Source organism: Pelophylax lessonae (genome assembly GCF_965119305.1).
Source record: "Pelophylax lessonae genome assembly, chromosome: 3".
NCBI classification, from domain to species: domain Eukaryota; kingdom Metazoa; phylum Chordata; class Amphibia; order Anura; family Ranidae; genus Pelophylax; species Pelophylax lessonae.
The window spans coordinates 168111311-168137053 of NC_138770.1; the positions used below are offsets into that span (position 1 = coordinate 168111311).

General features: G+C 44.4%; 1 long non-coding RNA gene across 1 annotated transcript in view; it reads left to right on the forward strand.

Moving 5' to 3' along the window:
* Positions 1-2214: 2214 nt before the first annotated feature.
* Positions 2215-25743, forward strand: part of LOC309549321 — a 232946-nt gene continuing 209417 nt past the window's right edge. Inside the window, exon 1 of the long non-coding RNA XR_014225015.1 lies at positions 2215-2267. This is a non-coding gene — a long non-coding RNA (uncharacterized lncRNA). The remainder of the gene's footprint in view (positions 2268-25743) is intronic.

Consider the following 25743-nt stretch of genomic DNA (forward strand, 5'->3'; position numbering starts at 1 on the left):
AAGTCGCCCCGTGACTTGAAGAGACTTGTTTAGAGACTTGGAAGAGACTTGGAAGAGACTTGTGCACTACTTTGAAGAGACAGGCGACTTTGTCTGTGGGGAATGCCTGGCTAATCTCTTTCTTCTTCCTGGAAAGTCTGATAACAAGTCGCTTCAATTAAGATAAGGAGGCAACTCCCATTGAAGTATATGGGACAGTTGGATCACAGGTCGCCTCAAAGTAGTACAGGACCCTTTTCTGAAGTCGGAGCAACTTCAGTAGTGCCAATTAAGACGGCACTGATTGATTAACATTGCTTTTGTTATGTCAAGCTACCTGGGGCAACACAAGTTGCCTGACAAGTCGCGCTAGTGTGAATGGGCTCTAAAACAGAGCTAAAAATAAAAAATGGAATAAAATAAATAGGATATAAAGAAAAAAACATGTTAAAGTGCCCCCATCGCCGTGAGCTCACACACAAAAGAAAACGCATACGTAAGTCGCGCCCGAAAATGAAAACGGTGTTCCAACCACACATATGAGGTATCGCCGCGATCATCAGAGCGAGGGTAATAATTCTAGAAAAAGACTTCCTCTGTAACTCTAAACTGGTAACTGTTAACAAATGTATAATAATGTTTGGGGGGTTTTAAGTAATTTTCAAGCTAATACTGATTTTAACTTGTAAACATGTGTCAGAAATAGGCCTGGTCCTTAAATGGTTAAATGAGGGACAAATGAGGAGGAATAAGGGACAGAGGGACTTCCCTGGAAATCGGGAACAGTCACTGGAAATTGGGGAGAGTCCCTGGAAATCAGGACAGTCCCTGGAATCGGGGAGAGCCCCTGGAAATCAGGACAGTCCCTGGAAATCAGGTCAGTCCCTGGAATCGGGGAGAGCCCCTGGAAATCAGGACAGTCCCTGGAAATCAGGTCAGTCCCTGGAATCGGGGAGAGCCCCTGGAAATCAGGACAGTCCCTGGAAATCAGGACAGTCCCTGGAATCGGGGAGAGCCCCTGGAAATCAGGACAGTCCCTGGAAATCAGGTCAGTCCCTGGAATCGGGGAGAGCCCCTGGAAATCAGGACAGTCCCTGGAAATCAGGTCAGTCCCTGGAATCGGGGAGAGCCCCTGGAAATCAGGACAGTCCCTGGAAATCAGGACAGTCCCTGGAATCGGGGAGAGCCCCTGGAAATCAGGACAGTCCCTGGAAATCAGGTCAGTCCCTGGAATCGGGGAGAGCCCCTGGAAATCAGGACAGTCCCTGGAAATCAGGTCAGTCCCTGGAATCGGGGAGAGCCCCTGGAAATCAGGACAGTCCCTGGAAATCAGGTCAGTCCCTGGAATCGGGGAGAGCCCCTGGAAATCAGGACAGTCCCTGGAAATCAGGTCAGTCCCTGGAATCGGGGAGAGCCCCTGGAAATCAGGACAGTCCCTGGAAATCAGGACAGTCCCTGGAATCGGGGAGAGCCCCTGGAAATCAGGACAGTCCCTGGAAATCAGGTCAGTCCCTGGAATCGGGGAGAGCCCCTGGAAATCAGGACAGTCCCTGGAAATCAGGTCAGTCCCTGGAAATCAGGACAGTCCCTGGAAATCGGGACAGTCCCTGGAATCGGGGAGAGCCCCTGGAAATCAGGACAGTCCCTGGAAATCAGGTCAGTCCCTGGAATCAGGGAGAGTCCCTGGAAATCAGGGAGAGTCCCTGAAAATCGGGGACAGTCCCTGGAATCAGGGGAGAGTCACTGGAAATCAGGTCAGTCCCTGGAATCGGAGACAGTTGGGATGTATGAGGGTGTTTCAGGCAGTCAGATACTGAAGTGTTTATGTAGTTCCAATGAAGCACAGCAGATATAATAAGGTAGCAGAACTCCGGATGGAAATGTAGCCACCTGTACGGATCATGTCACACAGGCACCATCCACAGCAGCATCTCTCTACTACAGGTCAGCGCATGAAGAGTTAACTCCCAATCCAAAGAAAAGGGGGGCGGCGCCCTCTAAAAAAGCGCACGACCTCTCATACTTGGGCTCCATCCGGCTATTGGCTCGGTGCCCAAATGTTCGCCCCTCCCTCGGGGATCTCATTGGCCGAGAATGTGGATGCCTGGACGCCTTCTGCGAGCTACACATACACACACACACCCTGCACATGGGAAGGGGGCGTGGTGGAGGAGAACTTGTCACCACGTGACGAGTGCTGGCAGGGAAGCCGGGGAGGCGAGAGGAGCAGAGAATAGGGGAGAGGAGGGAGGACGTGCGGGGATACGGGGGAGGTGAGCGCCGAGCAGGTAAGGGGGGCTACTATCACGTGACTGTCCCTTGTGTGAGGGTTTATGGGGGGCTCTCTGTGTGTGGATGAAGTTTGCATCCTGTCACCTGCATGGATAAGGCGCCACACAGCTGTACATAATATCCCCAGGCTACAGTCACACTGTCCTCCTATGCTCGGTGTACAATCATCTCCGCATAGAGCGGTGTGAGGAGGACTCATAGACACACTTACCTGTACACTGAGTGTACCCCATCACCTGGGCTCTACAACACACTGACAGCAGGCTCATTACAACCAATAACAGGCTGATCACCACCAATGACAGGCTGATCACAACCAATGACAGGCTGATCACCAATGACAGGCTGATCACCAATGACAGGCTGATCGCGACCAATGACAGGCTGATCGCGACCAATGACAGGCTGATCGCGACCAATGACAGGCTGATCACAACCAATGACAGGCTGATCACCACCAATGACAGTCTGATCACCACCAATGACAGTCTGATCACCACCAATGACGGGCTGATCACCACCAATGACGGGCTGATCACCACCAATGACAGGCTGATCACCACCAATGACAGGCTGATCACCACCAATGACGGGCTGATCACCACCAATGACAGGCTCATTACCACCAATGACAGGCTGATCACCACCAATGACAGGCTGATCACCACCAATGACAGGCTGATCGCGACCAATGACAGGCTCATTACCACCAATGACAGGCTGATTACAACCAATGGCAGGCTGATTACAACCAATGACAGGCTCATTACCACCAATGACAGGCCGTCCACGACCAATGACAGGCCGTCCACGACCAATGACAGGCCGTCCACGACCAATGACAGGCCGTCCACGACCAATGACAGGCCGTCCACGACCAATGACAGGCCGTCCACGACCAATGACAGGCCGTCAACGACCAATGACAGGCCGTCAACGACCAATGACAGGCCGTCAACGACCATTGACAGGCCGACCACAACCAATGACAGGCTGATTACAACCAATGACAGGCTGTACAATCATCTGACCCATATATGCGTGTGTACCCATCAGCCATTACATTATGACCACTGACAGGTAAAGTGAATAACACTGATAGGCTTGTTACAATGGCATCTACAAGTGGGTGGGATATATCAGGCAACAAGTGAACATGTTATCCCTGAGGTGGATGTGTTGAAAGCAGAAAAAATGGGCAAGTGTCAGGATTTGAGTGCCATTGACAAAAACCAAGTTGTATTGGGTAGATCAGCCTTTTTCAACCAGGGTGCGTTGAGGTTTCTTAAGGGGTGCCTTGGCAAAATGCCTAAAAATGTCTCCAAAATTGTATACAAGCCAGCAGATGAATGAAGCCTGCCTTTAAGTTACACCAAGCCACAGGTTTTCATTGTGCACCATTACGACCTTCTAGCTGCCACTTTTCTTACAACAAATGACCCTCCCCTGTCCCTCTCTGTCACCACTGGGGTCACATTAGCTGAGTGATGGAGAGAGAAACACTGGAATACTAGTCAGTACCAATGTGCAAAAGTGTATTGGATTTGGAAGAATAAATCACATCGAACGTTGGGTGTCCTACGTGTGTGGATGTTGATGTATTATGCGGAACTATTAGATGAGTGGGTCAGAACAACTCTGAAACTGCAGCTCTTGTGGGATGTTCCTGGTCTGCAATGGTCAGGACCTACCAAAAGTCTTCCAAGGAAGGAAAACCAGCAACAGGCTCATGATTGGCCAAGGGTTGATGCATGTGTAGCTCAAATTGCTGAAAAAAGTGAATGCTGGTTCTGATAGAAAGGTGTCAGAACTCGCAGAGCATCACACTTTGTTGTGTTTGGGGCTGAGTAGGTACAGACCAGTCAGTGGTGTCTGACCTGTGTCCACCAGAAGTACCTACAATGGACATTGTAGCTGCCACCCCGTCGCAGTATAGTGGTTAATTTAATTAACAATGGTATTTTTATTATGCAGCATGAGGGGGTTAATGTATTGCCACTGCTGGTCACTGATGAATTAGTGACCGACCAGTGGCAGTAAATTAACCCCTTTGTGCTGCATTAGTGCAACCAGTATCAGTGTTAATTAACACTGGTTGCACTGCTACTGGTTGCACTAATGCAGCACAAAGGGGTTAATTAACTGCCACTGGTTGGTCACTAATGCATCAGTGACCAGCAGTGGCAATACATTAACCCCCTCATGCTGCATAATACAAATACCATTGGTAAGCTCGCCTCAGCTCCCCCACCCTGCCTCAGCGTCCCTCACCATCCCAATGCAATCTCCTTACTTTCACTCGGCTACTGTGTCCTTCCTTTCAAAAGACGCGCCTCTGGCCGGCGGCCTGCCTCCCGGTGATGTCACTACTACGATGTGCATGAATGAACTAACACACTGGGTGGGCGGGTCAGCGGCCGCTAATAGCTATAACTATGTGAGCGCTTCGCTTCCCTGTCAGAGGAGATACCCGCCTGATAGGGAAGTGAAGCGCTCACATAGTTATAGCTATTAACGGCCGCTCGCTCGCCCGCCCGGTGTGTTAGTTTATTCATGCACATTGTAGTAGTGACATCACTGGGAGGCGGGCCGCCGGCCAGAGGCGCGTCTTTTGAAACCTGCGCTGCGCCCGCGGCGGCCATATTTAGTATCGGCATCTTTAACCCATTTTCGGCTGAAATGGAATAAGCCCATTTTCGGCCTAAAATTTCGGTGCACCTCTAGTTTAAATATATATGCGTCTACACGCGTATGTGCGTAAATCACTGCACTATTTTTATTTTATGGCACTGTATTAGTAGTCGTGTTTTTTTTCCCTAGACAACAATGTACCTGTTTTCAGATGCGTAAAGCATGTTGCGTTTTATAGTGTGTGCGCACAAGAGGCCTTAAACTGTATGGTGCCTGCATCCCGATTTTGTTTTTTTAGAACTAGAGTTCAGCTCTCTTGTAAAAGCTATCCTAGCAGCTAACTAAACACACACCCCACCCCCCGCACGGCTTTATCAGGCTCTCCCGTCCCACCCTGAGTCCTGATTGATCAGCTGACGCTTCCGCATGCTGATCATAGAGCCCAGATAAGACTAGATCGGCTTTGTTGGGCTCTGATATCGTAATCCGAGAACTATAATGTCCCATCGCTTCCGGTTTCCCCAGATGTATATGGCACAATACTTGAAATGCTTTTTAAGGTCCAAGTGAGGGATCTGGGGTCTTAAAGACCCCAGGTCTATCCATAAAGAGTACCAGTCACATGCCTATTGCTGTCACAAAGGATGTTTATATTCCTTGTGACCGCAATAAAAGTGATAACAGATAAAATGTAAAGTGGAAGTGTAAAAACAAATAAATAATTTAAACATTTTTTAAAGAGCTCTTGCTACCTGTTCTCACGCTCCAAGGTGAACGCATGCTCTGGTCTCGCACACAAACAGCGCTCTTCTCACACATGTGAGATATCACCATGAATGGCCGATCATGGGTAGTAATTCTAACACTAGACCACATGTGTAAATCTAAAGTGGTAACCTGTAAAGGATTTTAAAGCGTTGCAATGGATAGTAAAATGTATGACGTTAGTCATTGTTGCACGAGTGTGCGCAATTTTAAAGCGTGACCTGTTTGCTATATATTTACTTGGCTTAACAACATCTTTTAGGTTTTACCAAACAATTGAATTATTTATTGTGTATTTTTTGCATTACATTCCCCCCCCCCCCCCAAAAAAAAATTGCATTTGAAAAACTTCTGAGCAAATACCATTTGGCCTAAAAATTGCAACACCCACCAATTTATTCTATAGGGCAGTGATGGCGAACCTTGGCAACCCAGATGTATTTGAAACTACATTTCCCATGATGCTCATACAATCAACAGTGTAGTGGAGCATCATGGAAAATGTAGGTTCAAAACATCTGGGGTGGCAAGGTTCGCCATCACTACTGTAGGGCCTCTGCTTTAAAAAAACTAAAAAATATATATATATATATATATATGTGTGTATGTTTGGGGGTTCTAAGAAATTTTCTAGCAAAAAATACTGATTGTTCCATCAGGCCTGGGGGTCAAGTGGTAAAGGGCTTATGCACACGTACATAATAAAATACTTCTATTATTCTTAGGATCTTGCTGCCAGAAAGTAAAGTAAAGTAAAAATAAATGCTTGTAATGGTTCATGAATGACTTCTGATTACACGCATTTAGAGACATAAAAAGCCATAGGATGTTCAGTTCTGTAAACTTTCATTCTTCTAGCTCAGTTCAGTCCCAGCACTTTGTGTGGAACAATGCAGACATTTTTTTTTATACGCTGATTTTGTGCAGCTGAATTCACCATGACGCTGTGTGTATATGGGTCCATAATATAAAATACTGCTGCATTCGCACACATTTTTTTACTTCTATGCATGAGCCCAAAAAGTGTGTGTGTGTGTGTGTGTGTGTGTGTGTGTGTGTGTGTGTGTAACTCTACCTATGATGCTGCACTGTCCGGTATGGTGGTCCTGCAGGTACTCTTCTAAAACCACAGAGGTTTTTCATTAGGAAGATGTAAGCTTTGTGATAGCAGAGCCATAACCGTGCACATATAAGGACTAGAACCCTGTACAGGTGAGGTCTGACAGCTGGACTGCTTTACACTGGAACAAGGGGCACAATCAAAATGACATGTATGCTGCAGTCTGTCGCTAGAATTAACACAGAGGTTTTGGTTTTTCTAACCCCCCCCCCCGTACTGTAATGTTATTACATTTGTTGCTGGCAGCGGATTATTTCTCAATACAGCAGTGTTTGTTGAGCGGTGACATGGTGCAGAATTGTTGTCAATTCAAGGTCCCCTTCATACAATTTAAAGCCTGACCCCAGTAAACACTTTTTCAGCATTTACAGTACAAAACATTTTTAATAAAAAAAAAAAAATCTAACTATATAATTAAAACCCTATCAGTGTTACTGGGGTAATTGTCATTTTGCTTGTAAGCTTAATCTGCTAGTAACTGTGAATCTAAAAATATACAGTGCCTTGCGAAGTATTCGGCCCTCTTGAACTTGGCTTCAAACATAAAGATATAAAACTGTAATTTTTTTGTGAAGAATCAACAAGTGGGACACAATCATGAAGTTGGTCAAAATTTATTGGATATTTCAATCTTTTTAACAAATAAAAACTGAAAAATTGGGCGTGCAAAATTATTCAACCCCCTTAAGTTAATACTTTGTAGCGCCACCTTTTTCTGCGATTACAGCTGTAAGTCGCTTGGGGTAAGTCTCTATCAGTTTTGCACATCGAGAGACTGAAATTTTTGCCTATTCCTCCTTGCAAAACAGCTCGAGCTCAGTGAGGTTGGATGGAGAGCGTTTGTGAACAGCAGTTTTCAGTTCTTTCCACAGATTCTCGATTTGATTTAGGTCTGGACTTTGACTTGGCCATTCTAACACCTGGATATGTTTATTTGTGAACCATTCCATTGTAGATTTTGCTTTATGTTTTGGATCATTGTCTTGTTGGAAGACAAATCTCCGTCCCAGTCTCAGGTCTTTTGCAGACTCCATCAGGTTTTCTTCCAGAATGGTCCTGTATTTGGCTCCATCCATCTTCCCATCAATTTTAACCATCTTCCCTGTCCCTGCTGAAGAAAATCTGTCCCAAACCATGATGTTGCCACCACCATGTTTGACAGTGGGGATGGTGTGTTCAGGGTTATGAGCTGTGTTGCTTTTATGCCAAACATAACATTTTGCCTTGTTGCCAAAAAGTTAGATTTTGGTTTCATCTGACCAGAGCACCTTCTTCCACATGTTTGGTGTGTCTCCCAGGTGGCTTGTGGCAAACTTTAAACAACACTTTTTATGGATATCTTTAATAAATGGCTTTCTTCTTGCCACTCTTCCATAAAGGCCAGATTTGTGCAGTATACCACTGATTGTTTCCTATGGACAGAGTCTCCCACCTCAGCTGTAGATCTCTGCAGTTCATCCAGAGTGATCATGGGCCTCTTGGCTACATCTCTGATCAGTCTTCTCCTTGTATGAGCTGAAAGTTTAGAGGGACGGCCAGGTCTTCGTAGATTTGCAGTGGTCTGATACTCCTTCCATTTCAATATTATCGCAGTGCAGGTGCATTTATACGGAGACTTGATTACACACAGGTGGATTCTATTTATCATCATTAGTCATTTAGGTCAACATTGGATCATTCAGAGATCCTCACTGAACTTCTGGAGAGAATTTGCTGCACTGAAAGTAAAGGGGCTGAATAAATTTGCACGCCCAATTTTTCCGTTTTTTATTTGTTAACAAAGTTTAAAACATCCAATAAATTTTGTTCTACTTCATGATTGTGTCCCACTTGTTGTTGATTCTTCACAAAAAATTAGTTTTATATCTTTATGTTTGAAGCCTGAAATGTAGCAAAAGGTCGCAAAGTTCAAGGGGGCCGAATACTTTCGCAAGGCACAGTATATAAAATCCATATATTACAAGTATTAATCCCGTACAATACTTCTTCCCTCTAGTGAACCTTAAGCAATCACACATCTTCTAGGTATCCATACTTGAGCTGAACCTTTAGACCTTTTTGTGTTGAGTTTCTTTTCTTTCTTTTCTTTCTTTTCTTTCTTTTCTTTCTTTTCTTTCTTTTCTTTCTTTTCTTTCTTTTCTTTCTTTTCTTTCTTTTCTTTCTCTTCCCTTCATGTTGCTTTAACCACTTTGCCACTGAGTACCGTAGTACTACTGTGGCAAAGTGGCTCGTTATCGTCTGACGACGTAGACCTACGCCGTCAGACACTCCCCCTTGTGGGCGGCGCTCCCGCTGTATTCGGTCACTGTGGGAGTCGGGCCAGGGGAGGAGCAGCGGCGCCGCTGCTCTTCCCCCGATCGTCGGGGATCTAGTGTGGAGATCCGCCCGCCTGTGTAAACACAAGCGGGCGGATCTCCCAAGTGACAGGGAGTCATAGCTGAACACTCCGATCTGTCCCTGGCTCACACAGTGACCTCCCCCCCCACACGTCAGTAAGCACCAGGCATACATTAACCCCTCCCTCTCCAATAAAATTAACCCCTTCCCTGCCAGTGTCATTTTTACAGTAACAGTGCATATATATAGCACTGATTACTGCAGTAATGTCACTGGTACCCCCAAAAGTGTCAAAAATGTCAGTCAAGGGTCCGATCTGTCCGCCGCAATGTCGCAGTCCCACAAAAAAAATCGCAGATCGCCGCCATTACACGTTAAAAAAAAAACGCCAAAAAAAAAAAAAACACGCAAAAAGTAAAAATCGCACATGTGATCAAATACCACCAAAAGAAAGCTCTGTTTGTGGGAAAAAAAGGACGTAAATTTAGTTTGGGTATGGCGTCGCACGACCGCGCAATTGTCAGTTAAAGTCGCACAGCGCCGAATCGCAAAAAGTGGCCCAGACGTAAGACAGCAAAATGCTCTTGTGGTAAAGTGGTTAAAGCATAACTGCATTACCTTTTTTTTTTTTCTCTCTTCCATGCAGAGGGGCTGTGCCTGCACTACGTGGTTTAACCGCTCATTTTGTCCAGGGGCACAACGAAAGGCTGTACTTACCCTATTATTCGGAAAACTGTGCTCCCCCCCCCCCCCCCCACATCCAGCGGTGAACTGTTCTGCTGTCCTCCCATCTAGAGCTGGTCTATGGGTGTGATGACGTTAGGAAAAATCCACTAACAAGACCGCTAGGGTGTAGGTGAGGGGTTGTAGAAACGGCAGGGATCGTTCTTGTGCTTGGAGGATCGGCAAATTTAAGTAGGTATATCCCCACTCTACAATCCCCTAGATAAAAAAAAAAAGCAGGTAACCCATGCACTGGGGGCACAGCATGGGGCAAATAGACATTTTGCCAAGAGTTCTTTTTTAACCACTTCTGAAAATATCTTGATCCATATGCCACATTTGGGCTAAGAGCAATGCACTCGCATCCGTGCTTATTGATGCAGTACCTTCAATTCCTTATTTTAAGCTGGAACTAAACCCACTGATTTAACCGTTTCCCAAAACCGTTATGTTCAAGGCATGCCATTAATGACAACTGTCACGTTTACTTGTGTTCTCACCCAAACTGTCAAGCCATCAAATGGCTGGTGTGATAACTGATCATGTGCACCACCATGGCAACTGCAGATCAAAGAAAGGCTACGAAAGTTCAATTTTTTAAAGCAGTAAATGGATACAATGACTATAGATCTCACACTCCAGGTGTTTGGTCTGAGCCCCATGCTGCTGAATTTCAGTGATATGAGCATACACTATGGGAAGGTGCCTAATGTTTGACGTTGGAAGCTCTGGACTAAATATGATCAATATAAAGACTGCACATAAAGAATTTCTAAAATGTACAATAAGTGCTCCTTTTAAAGCCAGTGTATATAGGTTATTGGAGAAACTTTTATTTAAAAGATTCTTGAAGCCAGCAAATAATCAAACTGACCCCTGTGTTGGGCACCTTATATTTCCTATGATATTCTGTTTCCTGGTATAGTAATCGGGTTATTTTGAACCCTGCCCTGCTTATTAAAATATTTAATGACTCCTCTGTGCTTGGCTATTCACTCCTGCCTATGACAGCGTTTGTGAAATAAAAGCCAGGACTTTGGTTTGGGCAGAAGTCGAGTAAAGCATGAATTTCTATTTGATATGTTGGCATGTACTGGTTGACTGATTCTGGTAAAATCCAAGGGCCAGTCCAGTCCTGGAGTCGGATTGTTCTAAGGCAGTGTTTCAGTTGTGACACCCTCTGCACAATCTTGGGGGCACCTCATTCTAAAATGTAAAAAAACAAAACGAATAGTTTTACATATTCCAACAATATCCACACACGTATTCCACCCAACCTTAGAGGTGATTTATTTCTCCACCTTTGCAAACCAGCACTCACTAGTATTCTAGCGTTTCTCCTTTACTTCCAGTTTCTGTTCTACCTGCTAATGTGACCTCAGTGCTGACGGAGGAGGGGCAGGGAAGGGATAAACAAGGAGGCTGTATAGCCGAGGTCTCCAAACTGTGGCCTACGGCCCGGATGTGGACCTTTGCTTGCGCCACTGATATTTATTTATTTTATTTATTACAGGTACTTCTGATATGAGCCACTGATGATGGAGCACTGTTGCTTCTACTGACGCCAATGATGTAATTTTTTGTACTCCCATTGACCACCAAGCCTGTGGCATTGTTTTACTTCCACCGATGCCAGGGAATTTTCTACTCCCACTGGCTACAATCCAGCCCTGCTAAAGTCTGAAGGGCAGTAAACTGGCCCTTTGTTTTCCAAAGTTTGGAGACACCTGCTGTACAGGAACCCAACATTCAATCAATGATGTCATTGGTTGTCGGGGTGCCAGTGGCGGACTCGAACAGTGCCCAGGGTTCTAAGTGCTGCACAATTAAAACCTGTGGCAATTTGTTGCAATTTTTAGGCATTTTCCAAAGGCACTCCTAAAATGTCGAGAAGGTACCCTGGTTGAAAATGGCTGGTCTAAGGCAGCCATTCTGATCCAAGATTCTGTGGAACCCTAGGATTCCTCCAGAGGTTGCTAGGGGTTCATTGAGCTGTGCTTAATTGACCTCCTATTTGATGGTGCCTGCATAATCATGGGGGCAATGCCAGCAACATGACACCAACCCACTTACCCAGTTTTCTTAGAATATTTAGAATGTATATATATCATACCTGTTCTGCCAGATAACACATCTCCTAAGGCTGGACATTGATGGTTTGACCAAAAAAAAGACCCATTCAAGCATTCCCATATATATATATATATATATATATATATATATATATATATATATATAGATAGATAGATAGATAGATAGATAGATAGATAGATAGATAGATAGATAGATTATATATCACAAAAATACAAAAATATAGAGAAAATATGGGTTTTAGGCCCAATTGAAACAGGAAAACCAAGAGACCATTTTATAAAAAAAATTGAACATTTTATTTATATCATATAAAAAAATATATATACTGTGTAATACATGAGCTCATTGGGACCTTCAAACCATATAACAGACTTCTCGCACCAACATCAGCTTGAAGCATGTATTAGCCCCTATTAGGGGTATATTTCTGTGCTGTGGTTTTTTAACCACTTTAATACAGGGCACTTCCCTCCCTTCCTGCCCAGGCCAATTTTCCCCTTTTAGCGATGTTGCAATTTGAATGACAATTGCGCGGTCATGCAACACTCTACCTACACCAAATTTATGTAATTTTCCCCCCCACAAATAGAGCTTTCTTTTGGTGGTATTTGATCACCTGTGCGATTTTTACTTTTTGCTAAACAAATAAAAAAAGACCGAAAAGTTTGAAAAAAAAAAAAAGTTTTTTTGTTTATGTTATACAATTTTGTAAATAAATAAGTATTTTCCTGCACTGATGGGGTGGCACTGATGGGGTGGCACTGATGGGGTGGCACTGATGGGGTGGCACTGATGGGGTGGCACTGATGGGGTGGCACTGATGGGGTGGCACTGATGGGGTGGCACTGATGGGGTGGCACTGATATGCGGCACTGATATGCGGCACTGATATGCGGCACTGATATGCGGCACTGATATGCGGCACTGATAGGTAGCACTGATATGCAGCATTGGTGGGCACTGATAGGCGGCATTGATGGACACTGATGGGTGGCACTGATGGGCACTGATAGGTGGCACTGATAGGTGGCACTAATGGGCACTGATAGGCGGCACTGGTGGGCACTGATGGGCGGCACTGATGGGCACTAATGGGCACTGATAGGCGGCACTGGTGGGCAATAGGCACTGGTGGGCGACACTAAAGGATGGCAATGATGGGCACTTGTGGGCAGCACTGATAGGGAGGACACTGGTGGGCATCACTGATGGGGAGGGCAATGGGGGGCTCCCTGAGCCCTGATTGCCATCCCTGGTGGCCATAGTGGGCATCCTTGGGGTCATAGTGGGCATCCCTGGGGTCATAGTGGGCATCCCTGGTGGATCTAGTGGCATCCCCCCCCCCCCCAGGGTCTGCACTGGTAATCAATGATCTGATTACCAGTGCCGACCCCCCCCCCCCCTGTCAGGGGAGCCGCCGATCGGCGCTCCTTTGCTCGTGCCTGTCAGGCACGAACTAAGGAAAGCCGATCAACGGCTGTTCCTATTTACTATGTGACCAGCCGTGATTGGACACGGCTGATCACATGGTAAAGAGCCTCCGTCAGAGGCTCTTTACCGAGATCGGAGATGCAGGGTGTCTGACACCTCGCATCACCGATCGCCGCTCTGCGCGCCCCCGGGGGGCGCCCAGAGCTGTGTTATCCTGCCGCCGTCATATGACGTCCGGTCAGGATAACACAACCACATTCCCGCCGTCATTTTGTAATAGGGCGGGCGGGAAGTGGTTAATTGATTTTGGTGAATATATGTGGGTTTTGTCTCTCTGTGTTCAGTAATCCCTCATGTATTACTCAGTATATATTTTTTATATGATATAAAATGTTCAGTTTTTTATAAAATGGTCTCTTGGTTTTCCTGTTTCAATTGGGCCCTAAAACGCATACTTTCTCTATATTTTTGTGATATACATACCCTTTTTGGGGCTTGGGCCAATTTCACGGTTATTTTCTAGAGAGAGAGATTGTTCTCTTGATATTCTATCAAATGTAACCTCTTTGTGTATTGTAACCAAAGCCATAATTCTCCATGGAGAAAAATATTGTGTGATAATGTTCACAGCTGTTCATTGAATTCTTCTGCAGTGATTTCCAGAGGAAAACCTATTCTTTCGCCTGAGCTGGTTGAATAAATGTTTTTTTCCCATAATGCATTAGGGCCGAGAGGAAGCTTGGAGGTCAATAAACTTGCTAATAACTGATTTAATGTGACATGTTTATAAGTGTTTGTAACTTCCTATTATTGGGTAGTAACAAAGCTCTTCCTCTTACAGTGGAATAAATGCTAAGCTAGATATTCAGGAGAAAGGAGCAACACAATCCAAAAAATACTATGTACCGATTTATTTATAAGTTCTTTAGTTCATCTACTCCTCCAATTTAGAATATAAGTATGCGCATTTGATATTTTCTCATTTGATTCATCAGTAGAAGAATCTGTGCTTATGTCTTCTTAGCTTCCAGCTGTGTACTGACTGTTGGAGGGGCAACCATTAGATGGGACTGCATTGTGTCCATCAGATGGTTCATGTCCACAATAAAGAAGTAGTAGTTTGCTTAAAGAAATCCTATCACCACATCATTAATTTCAACACTATTCTTCCCATGTTTAACATATTTTATGAATGTTATTTACCTGTAAAAGGCTCCTATGTACAAACTTTCAAAAGCCCTAAGATTTCTAAAGGGTGCTACCATCTTGGATGTCATGGCACTAGTCCCAGCAGACCCCAAGCTTTTACTAAAGTGACACACTATAGCATTCCCCTTCCTTTCTTCTCCTACATACAAGGTTATAGAGGGAAGGGAAGAAAGCTGCAGATATTATGTTAATAAGATAATTACCCAACAGTACCGATGGTGTGGTTAAAAAAAAAAAAAAAAAAATGCATGTGTTTGAAGGGGACATGAAAAAGCCACTCTACCTTTTTTTTTGTCTATCAGTTTTGAGGTCCAACACCTTCCTTCTCCCATATTTCCAGGTAAGTAAATGACAGTTTAAAACCCAGTTTTGTTAAGCTGTTCCTTTTTAAGCCACACTTTAGTGAAACAACCATTCATATTTATAATAACTGAAAATCTGTGCTCAGTGTTACAGTATCAAAATCAAAAGAGCTTGTGTACAAAAAAATTATAAAGAAAAGCTGCACACATAACACCCTTTTATGAGTGTCCTTTTAAAACTGAAATACTATATGTAGTGTTTCTACAGGATGAATAAAAAAAAAAACACGCGTCAATCCCCCTCATACCATATGACTTTTGGCGTTCTGCCATTGAATAATGTTTTTTTTGCAGTGGTCTCCAAACTATGGCCCGGGGACCACGTGTGGCCTGCTATGGCCCGGGGACCACGTGTGGCCTGCTATGGCCCGGGGACCACGTGTGGCCTGCTATGGCCCCGGGGACCACGTGTGGCCTGCTATGGCCCCGGGGACCACGTGTGGCCTGCTATGGCCCCGGGGACCACGTGTGGCCTGCTATGGCCCCGGGGACCACGTGTGGCCTGCTATGGCCCGGGGACCACGTGTGGCCTGCTATGGCCCGTGGACCACGTGTGGCCTGCTATGGCCCGTGGACCACGTGTGGCCTGCTATGAGATTTTAACTGGCCCGCAGCTGATGTGAAGTGTCACTGCTTCAACCCCACCCCCCAACACTAAGTGCTTGTTGAAACTTGCTTCAAAATGTTTCATTGGAAAAACTTTTTTTAAAGCACTCTGAAAGCCCCTGTCACTTAATAAAATGGCTACCTTACAGTCTTGGTTACACGTTTTGTTTGCTTCAAATATTTTACCCCATGTCACTCTCTTGGTGCCTCAAAGCACCGCCAAAGCCTCCATAGAAGTCTGACAGCGCTTGCTTACAGCACCTGCAGCTTTGGAGAGGCTTTTATTCAGCCTTAGCTTTGCTTTGTTTTAGAAGTTTTTCAGGTATGAGATATCTCAGGATGCACTGTTAAGCCTACCAAAAAGACCTCATTAGCAGTCCCTTCCAGTTCATGTGTATATGTTCTGGGAGTGTCTGGTGCAAAACTCACATCTGGTGTACACTGTAGAGCAGCAGGAAGGTGAGCGAGGTCCGGACTGGAGTGGAGCAACTAGCAGATGGCACATGCGGTGTGCAATATGGGAACACTATAGTGGAAGGTGAGTGGAGACTGGAGAGAGAGAAGACTGAGTGTGGCATAGGATCAGCAGAGCTGGAGGACTGGAGCGGGAGAAACTAGCAATGTCACGTGTGACAGCAATATAGCGGGAGGTGAGCGAGGATCAGCTGGGGATTAATACTGATTTGGGGATCAGCAGAGCAAGGGGTTACCACTGAGTTGGGGATCAGCAAAGCTGGAGGTTGCAGCAATATTAAAGGAAAAGATCCACAAGCCTCCCATCATGAAGCAGACCCATGTGCATGAAATGAGATTAATGGCAGCCTCCGCCTGGACTCCAGCCAGGCCATTCCTCCAATGCATTTCGCTCTGCCCCTGGAGCTTAAAGTATAACTAAAGATAAAAAGTTTTACTTTTGGTTTGAGTGGAGAGGGATTAGAACATGTGTCAGTTTTTATTGCTATCTGTCCACATTAGGGAGATGCATCCTCTCTATTTCTCCTGTTTTTCCATTATCGTTAAAAGTGAAAGTAGAAGAAAATCCCAAATTTTGGGTTTTCCCCATAAAAGTAATAGAGGGGAAATCTTCCAATGGGGACACTAGTTCTGGTGACATGGGGGTTCCCAAGGAATTCTGTTAATTTTCAGGGATTTCCTCTTGCTTCCTGTTTTGGCTATGAGACAGGAAGTGAAGGGAAATCTCCACAATGGGACAGAGATGGCGAAAAAAAATCAGTTTTACGATGTGCAGTTTATGGATCTTCCTTTGACATTGCTGCAGCTTGGAGCTGGAACAAGCTCCCTGTTCCTGCCTCCACTCACAACAGTCTTATTGGACTTTACCTCTCTACCTGAGCGGCACCTAACTTTTATCTTTTTGGGGCACAGTAAGGGCTATTTCACACGGCCGCTCCGCTGCTTTAGTCCGCTGCGGGACTTTTTTTTTTTTCACGGAGCGGATGACATTTCTGTCATCCGCTCCGTGTGCCCGCATATCATCCCATCCGTTTGCGGATGATATGCGGACATAATGTAAGTCTATGGCATTGCGGATGTCATCGGATGACACCGCTGACATCCGATTTTCCTTCCTTTCCGTTTTTTACACGGATGAAAAATAGGGTTCTGTTCCGTTCCAAAAAACGGAACAGAACTGAAAGGAGGAAAATCGGATGTCAGCGGAATACCATCCGCGATGCCATTGACTTACATTATGTCCGCAAATCATCCGCAAGAAAATAGGATGATTTGCGGACAAGCGGAGCTGCCGCGTGAAAGAGCCCTAAGAGCTGAAGGTTACTACTAAGTTGCGTATCGGCAGCGCTGGGGATTACTACTCATTCAAATTAATTTATTTCCTTTATTTATAAAACTTTTGTTTTTTAATCAGCCCAAAAAATATTAGTACGTTTTTACAATGTGGCCCTTGTATTGAAACGTTTGGAGACCCTTTGGTTTATCGCATAGAGCAGGGTGTGTGGAGGATAATATATATCAGTATTTCTAAATGATTTGTCAGGACAAAAATGGGTGATGCAGAAAATACATACAACACAAATAGTTCAGGCTTTCTGATATTAGTATAATGGCAGAGTTTTTAAATACTAAATAGTTGTACTTTCAGGTGTTTTTTTTCCTTGGCTAAAATAGTTTTGATAAACTGACACGGCCTCACTTTTTTAAACTGTGTTTTGGCAGCTCTGTCCTTGTTATCTGTGTTTTACTGTGTGGGAGGCCAAAGGATAAAAGGTTTTGGAATGGGGAACGGGCCAAGTACAGAGCTGTCTTTGTAAATAGGGATCATCAGGCGCCTTAAAGCGGCGCTCCCGTGTTTTTATTCATTGCTGTGTAGGTGGTCCCTGAGAACTTTGCATACCAAGAGCCCCAGATCATCCTGCGTTGGCCAATGTGCATAAACAATCCCTAGGAAATATGGACCCACCTACAAGGTGTTTGATAATGGATATTTATGTCCTCATCGTTGCACGTGTTTCTATTTCAGTTCTAGCTTTGACAAGCTGCTATATGTTTGTATTTGTAGTATTTTACTCTTTTGGTTCTGATGCTCCCAGCCTTAAGCTGGCCATAGATGGATCGAAATTCACCCGGTCCCTGCTAAAGTCTTTACAATCAGAATACACAGAGAAGCAGCTGTAGCTGGCTAATCAAGAACAATTTTCCAACAGACTTGTTTGACCAAAGTTGAGCTAATGTTCAACTTCTGTGGAATAGGCACGGCCACACATGGATTGAATTTCAATCTATCTGTGGTCAGCCTAATGGTTGCTAGGGGCTGTAGTGGTGGTTCCACAGTAAATGGCCTGCTTTTCCAGACTGACTAGATAAACCAGCCTCAATGTTATACTCCCATCTCTTAACCATTTGACGTCCAGTGGCAAAGTGGTTAGTTATCGTCCAGCGGCGTAGACCTACGTCACTGGACTCCTCCCCTTGTGGGCGGCGTGTGCGCGCCGCCGGAGGCTCGCTCCCGCTGTATTCAGTCACAGCGGGAGTCGGGCCAGGGGAGGATCGGCGGTGATCACCGCCGCTCTTCCCCGATCGTCGGGGAATCGAGTGTGGAGATCCGCCCGCTTGTGTAAACAAAGCGGGCGGATCTCCTAAGTGACAGACAGGGTCAGATTGCAGGGTTCAGCATAGCGGAACCTGCGATCTGTCCCTGTGTCACTCAGTCACCTCCCCCCATACACGTTAGTAAGCACCAGGCATACATTAACCCCTTGATCACCAATAAAAATTAATTGTGTAAACAGAGCGGGCGGATCTCCTAAGTGACAGGCAGGGTCTGTCCTTGTGTCACTCAGTCACCTCCCCCCCACACGTTAGTAAGCACCAGGCATACATTAACCCCTCCCTCTCCAATAAAATTTACCCCTTCCCTGCCAGTGTCATTTTTACAGTAACAGTGCATATGTATAGCACTGATTACTGCAGTAATGTCACTGGTACCCCCAAAAGTGTCAAAAATGTCAGTCAAGGGTCCGATCTGTCCACCGCAATGTTGCAGTCCCGCAAAAAAAATCGCAGATCGCCGCCATTACTCGTTAAAAAAAAAAAAAAAAAAATGACAAATCTTTCCCTTTGTAAGTAAACACAATAACTTTTGCGCAAACCAATCAAAATACGCTTATTGCGATTTTTTTTTTTTTTTTTTTTTTACCAAAAATATGTAGCAGAAAACAAATTGGCCTAAAATGATAAAAAATTTTGATTTTACATTTTTTTTGGGGGGAATTTCATATAAAAAAAATGTGAAAAATATTGTTATTTTTTCAAAATTGTTGCTTTTTTTTGTTTATAGCGCAAAAAGTAAAAATCGCACAGAGATCAAATACCACCAAAAGAATGCTCTGTTTGTGGGGAAAAAAGGACATAAATTTCGTTTGGGTACGGCGTTGCATGACCGCGCAATTGTCAGTTAAAGTCGCACAGTGCCGAATCGCAAAAAGTGGCCTAGACGTAAGACAGCAAAATCCTCCGGTGGTAAAGTGGTTAATGGTGGCACTGCCAGATTTAACCAACCTCAGGGATAAATGGATGCAGGATGTCCCTGAGTTAGATGATGATTGGACTGATTTCTGGGATGTTCCATTTAAACAGCTAGTCTCCCTCAGGGACAGACTAATTCACTACTTGATCCTGACCAATCATTTAGAAATACTGATATGTATTATCGTCCACACACCCTGCTCTATGCGATAAACCAAGGGTCTCTAAACTTTTCAATACGAGGACCACATTGTATGTACTGTGGCAGTGTGGCTCTATTGTGCAAAATGACGTACCTGTATGTCGTTTCGCACAATAGCCACTAGATGGCGTGATTGTGCTGTGGTTGGGTAGTGGGGATGTCAATCAATGGGTCAGGCGGACCTGATGTCCTCTGGCCACCCGCGATCATCCCCGAAAGAGGCAGAACGGTGATCTGCCTATGTAAACAAGGCAGATCGCTGTTCTGTCAGGGATGAACACAGAGATCTTGTGTTCCTGCTAAGCAGGAACATGGATCTCTGTGTTCGATCAGTGAATCCATCCCCTACACCATGGGTGTCCAACCTTTTGGCTTCTCTGGGCCATATTGAGTGTAGAGAAATTTTCCCGGGCCGCATATAAAATATATACTATAGTTAAGGTATATAAGTAATAAAATGCCGCCGCACCCTTCCCGCACCGGCGCACCCCCGCACTAATTTAACACAACTAGAGGATGATCAAATGAAGAGAGATATTAAAGGAACACTCTAACCACCATGACCACTTCAGTGATTTGAAGTGGTCATGGTGGTAGGAGTCAGAAACACTGCACATGTTCGTCTCCGCTCCCCCCCCCACCTCTCCTCCCCTCCGAGGCAGCCTTTGCCTACCGTTAGTTGGAAGCCACTGTGGCCGTGCCCCCGACCCGACTTCCTTCCTCCCCAGCAAGAAAAAAAATTGTCAGGGGGCAGTGTGCCGCATTGCCTGGGGTTTCGGGCTGCATGTGGCCCCCGGGCCGCAGGTGGGACATGCCTGCCCTACACAGTTAGCAAGCCCCCCTAGGGACACACTTAACCCTTTGATCGCCCCTGATGTTAACACAGCCCATCTTTGATCAGTGTAAAGAGGCAAAACAAATGGCTGTGACTGGCTGTGTCCAATCACAGCCGGCCACATGCACTGTCCTTGTGCATGCCACTGGGGCGCCCAGAGCGGAGCTCGGGGATGGAGAGTGTCACACACACAGCCCATCCCCAATCAGGGTAAAGAGCCACCTTTCTTTGGGTGTCTTCACTCTATGGAGGAGCAGCAGAGACTTCTATGTACAGCAGCATTATCATTCTGGAGAGAGGGTAGTTTTAGATGTGCTAGCAGATTTAGGTGGACTTGACTAACAAATTAAAGTGAAACTCCAGCTAATAATTTATTTAGGCATTTACAGCAAAAAATGTTCTTTTCCTTTTTGAGATGGATTTTTCTCTTATATAAACAAGACCCTCTGGCAAGCTAGTAGACGCATAGATTCTGCATATTGTATAAACTCCCAATATTAATACATTTTTCTGCATTGTCTAAAGCTATGGAATTTTTATTTATTTTTTTTTTTTTTTTTAACAAGCATCTCTTCACATCTATACGTTGTGGTTAAAATGAATAGACTTCCTTAATGCAACGCATGTTAAAGCGTTAGTTACCCCAACACTTCATGCTCCTGCAATGTGTACCATGTACTTGTATGAGAAAGTATCCTGTTCTCTATGTATTTCTTTCTTTTATGTGAAATCCCTGGTGTTCCTGCCAGTAACGTTGCTTTTCTAATAAAAACTGACCACACTAAGTAGGTCAGTTTCCTAACTGTGCTGGGCTCTCCTCTAATGATCAGGCTGCACAGCCATTCACTGGCAACTCAGTGTGCTGCTGCTTCTCCCCCCCCTGCTCTTATGCAGCTCAGAACAGAGGGTATGATCATTTATTTAAAAAAAAAAGGGGGGGGAGGTAGTGTGTGTGTTTTTTATTTTTTATATAGGTATGCAAACATGTTTTGTCTTTCATTTCTATTTTAAATTAAACGGGTTGTTTACATGGTGATCGTTTACAATCACTTAAGCCCCGGTTCACACTGGGGCGACCTGTGAGGCGACCTGGTCGCCTCACAGGTCGCCGCAGGTCGCCTCCCATAGGGAAGCTACGGACCCGTTCTAATAGGAGCGACACAAGTCGCTCCGACCTAGAAAAAGGGTCCGGAGCTTCTTTGGGGCGACCAGGAGGCGACCGCCATAGACTTCAATGTTATGAAGTCCGTGGCGGCCGCTCCGAGGTCGCGGCGCGCTGCTCGCACCGCGATCTCGGAGGTCGCCCCTGAAAGTAGCGTCGCGCCAGTGTGAACCGGCGCTTAAAGTGAAACTTTATCCATAACAACTTAAAAATAAATAATGTTCTTAGCAAGCCTTTGTGCTTGAGGATACCATTTTGCTGAAGCTCAGAGCCCCTGAGCAGCAGTAAATCCTTAGGCTGTCAGCCTCTACAAATTTGGCACAGTGCCTTTAAAATTGAGAGAGCAACTGAGCATGTCCAGAGCAGGGAGCGAGTATATTATTACTGGATTTTACACAGTATAAGCACTTATTTCTAATGTTTTATATAGTAACTGTATACCTGCAAAAGGGGTGAGCCTGAAGTGATCTAGCGGGATATAATGGGTATAAATGCAGCAACCATAACAGAAAGGTGTAAAGGGGCTCTAATTGGGTAAAATGCATATTTTTGCATAAGATTTCATATTTACCATTTACAGTCAGCAGATTGTGAGCTCCAAGTAAGAGCGGCAGCTTTCTCCAGATCTTCATACAGCTGTTATGGGAAATAGATGTGAAGAGTACTGTAGAGAGATCACTAGGGGCATTCAATTGCTGACTTTTCATATAAGTACAGCATACTTTGATGTCATGATTGCACCCTGTATTAAATATTTACATATGTTTTATAGAAGTTTAAGAGTAAAAAAGAACATTGGCTGAAAGCCATTACACTTTTACTTTAACCACTTCTCGTCCATAGGACATACCTGTATGTCCTTGGATGGGAAAGGTGATATCTAGGTCATCACTGCAGCGATGATAGAGATACTTTTTTGATGCCGATGATTCTGAAGCTGGTAAAAGTAACCTGAGCAGCTAAAGAGCTGCTGGATTACTTTTACAGGTGCTGGAAGGGGGTCCCCTTCCCCGCCGCCTGTACCAGGCTCTTTTGGGCGACCAGCGGCATCTACTTCTTGAGACACAGTGAGAGGAACAAATGTTGTTCCTTCCTCATGTGTGACTTCAAAAACCGGAAGCCACAAGGATTTGTCACTTCGTTTTTTTATTTACAGTTAGTGGCTTGTAAATCATCAGATCACAGCGATTTTGTTTGTGACTTACGTTTTGAAATGTCATTAAAACTAGAGCTGCACAATTCTGGATGAAATGAGAATCATGATTTGTTGTTTAAAATAAAGATCAAAATTCCTCAGTTTAACATCATCTTTCACCTTCTACAAAAAATTGGGCTAACTTTTACGTTTTTTAAATGTTTTCATTCTTTGAAGTGTATTATTTCCCAAAACATTGCGTTTGAAAGACTGCTGCACAAATACAGTGTGACGTGTAATATTTCAACAACCACCATTTCATTCTCTAGGGCAGTGATGGTGAACCTTGGCACCCCAGATGTTTTGGAACTACATTTCCCATGATGCTCAACTACACTGCCAAAACTTCTGGGGTGCCAAGATTCACCATCACTGCTCTAGGCTTGCTGCTTAAAAAATAAATAAATAAATATATATATATATATATATATATATATATATATATACATACATACATATTTTTTTTTTTTTTTTTGGGGTGGGGGGGGTGGGTTCTAAGTAATTTTCGACCCAAAAATATTGATTTGAACTTGTAAGCAATTTTTTTTAGAAAAAGGTTTAGTCTTTAGGCGGCTAAACTGTCCTCATTAATAGACCGAAGTTCATCCCTTTTATCTAAAAGGACCAAATGATACAATGTTTCTTTTCTCCCAGCTGTGAGTGAGCAGAAAACGGCTCTGCACTGTTACATGAATCGTGAAAATGCCAAATTAAGACGCCATTGGCTCCTTCTGCTGTCAATCAGTCAGCCAATGAGAAGAGTGAGGGGGTGGGGCCGAACCAGGGCTCCTAATCTGATTGGATACACGGAGCTGCGACTCAGCTCGGTGCCCCATAGCAAGCTACTTGCTGTGGAGGCACTCAACAGGAGGGAGGGGCCAGGAGCTCCAGCCAGGGACCCAAAAATAGGAGGATCCAGGCTGCTCTGTGCAAAACCAACTGCACAGAGGAGGTAAGTATAACAGGTTTGTTATTTTATTAGAAAAAAAACGAGGCTTTACAATCATTTACATGAATACCTGTCAGGGAGTAGTCCCATCCAGTGTCATTGGGGTTCCCTGTGAGTGGGGAGTGTAAGGAGTGTCTGGTTTTCACCAAGTACATCTGAAGCACTTTTAGCTTTTTGTTTTCTGGCAGGAACTAGTGAAAGGCTAATGCTAGAAAGTCCCAGCTACCCAACCGCAGACACTGGCAAATCAGCAAAGAACAGACCAAGGGCTGACAGGAGAAGGTAATGAAACCAAGTTCAGTTTTCCTGTGTGGCTTGTTCACAGCTTCTGCCCCAAATCTTTAGAGCAGTACCTGCGAAGAGTTCCTAGAAGTGGGGTTAAAGTGGTTCTAAAGTCTCAAGGCTTTTTACCTTTATGCATTCTAGAGGGGGCCGAGCCACAGTTTTGTGTGTGAATGGACACGCAAGCGCTGTGGCTCGGGAGCAAGCCTGCTCGGGTGCCCCCATTGCAGGCTGATGCTGTGGGTGCACTTGGCAGGAGGGAGGGGCCAGGAGGGCAGGCGGGGGGACCCAAGAAGAAGAGAATTGGGGCTGCCCTGTGAAAAAGCACTGCACAGAGCAGGTAAGTATAAGGGTCCATTCACACTAGCGCGACTTGTCAGGCGACTTGGTCGCCTGACAAGTCGCGGTTGGTCGGTCGCCATTGAATAGTACAGGACCCGTTCTAATAGGAGCGACACAAGTCGCTCCGACTTAGAAAAAGGGTCCTGTACTACTTTGGACCTGGAGGCGACTTGCATTGACTTAAATTATATGAAGTCTCTGCAAGTCGCGCCGAGTTCGCGGTGCACGCTGTGTACCGCGACTTCACAGGTCGCCCCAGCAAGTCGTGCCGCGCCAGTCTGTATGGGCGCTTACATGTTTGTTATTTTTAAAACAAAAAAAGTATTTAATATCAATCATAAGTGTGACCAATTTTGAATGTGCTAGGTGAGAAGGGAAGACATGGTAAAATAACACATTAGAAAGTTTTATCATTCACTTGGTAGCAAAGTTGAAAACTGACAGGTGCTCTTTCAGAACTGTGTGGATTACTCACACTGTCATCACTTGTGTTGTATGTTCTTGTTACATCCCATAGCATCAGTCATGTGCATACAGGTTGCCTCTTCAGGTACCGTGTCTTGGCACAAATGTTGATGCATTGCTTGTGCCAGATTATATAAAATCCTTTCCCGAGAGCGTCTGAAAGCTTAGAAGCACGTTAATTTTCACAAGAGACTGCTGAGCACATGAAATGTATCCCCTGCAGTATGAAGATGAGTCCGTAATGAGACACCATCTGACAGCGTTCCCTATCCATTCCTCTACCAAAAAATGTAAAGCTGGCCACATGCACATACAGTAAGTTTTACATTTTTTTAGTTATTTTTTTTATTTTTGGAGTTGAGGGATAAATCTGATTTCCTTTTTGTATTTATATCCACATTATGATGACAGTCATGATCCAAATCACAGTAGTTTTTCAAGAAAACTTTTTTTTTTTTTTTTTTTTTTTTTCCCCCTTACCATAAAGGTTTAAATTTGAAACAATTTTTCTGCCACATATGCAAAACTTCCAAAGAAAATTAATAAAAAAAAAAAATAGAATTTATCCATTTGCATCTTTTTATTTAATTTATTTTGTTTTTTTCTTATTGAAATGTTAATTTTTACAGTTGCTGTTTTTTATTTTTTGTGATTACATTAGATAGAATTATATTATTGAATGATTAGAAGGTTACCTTTTTTTCATTTTTAGTGGTTTGATTTGGTATATTGATAGAATTTGTTTATTCAGCAATTA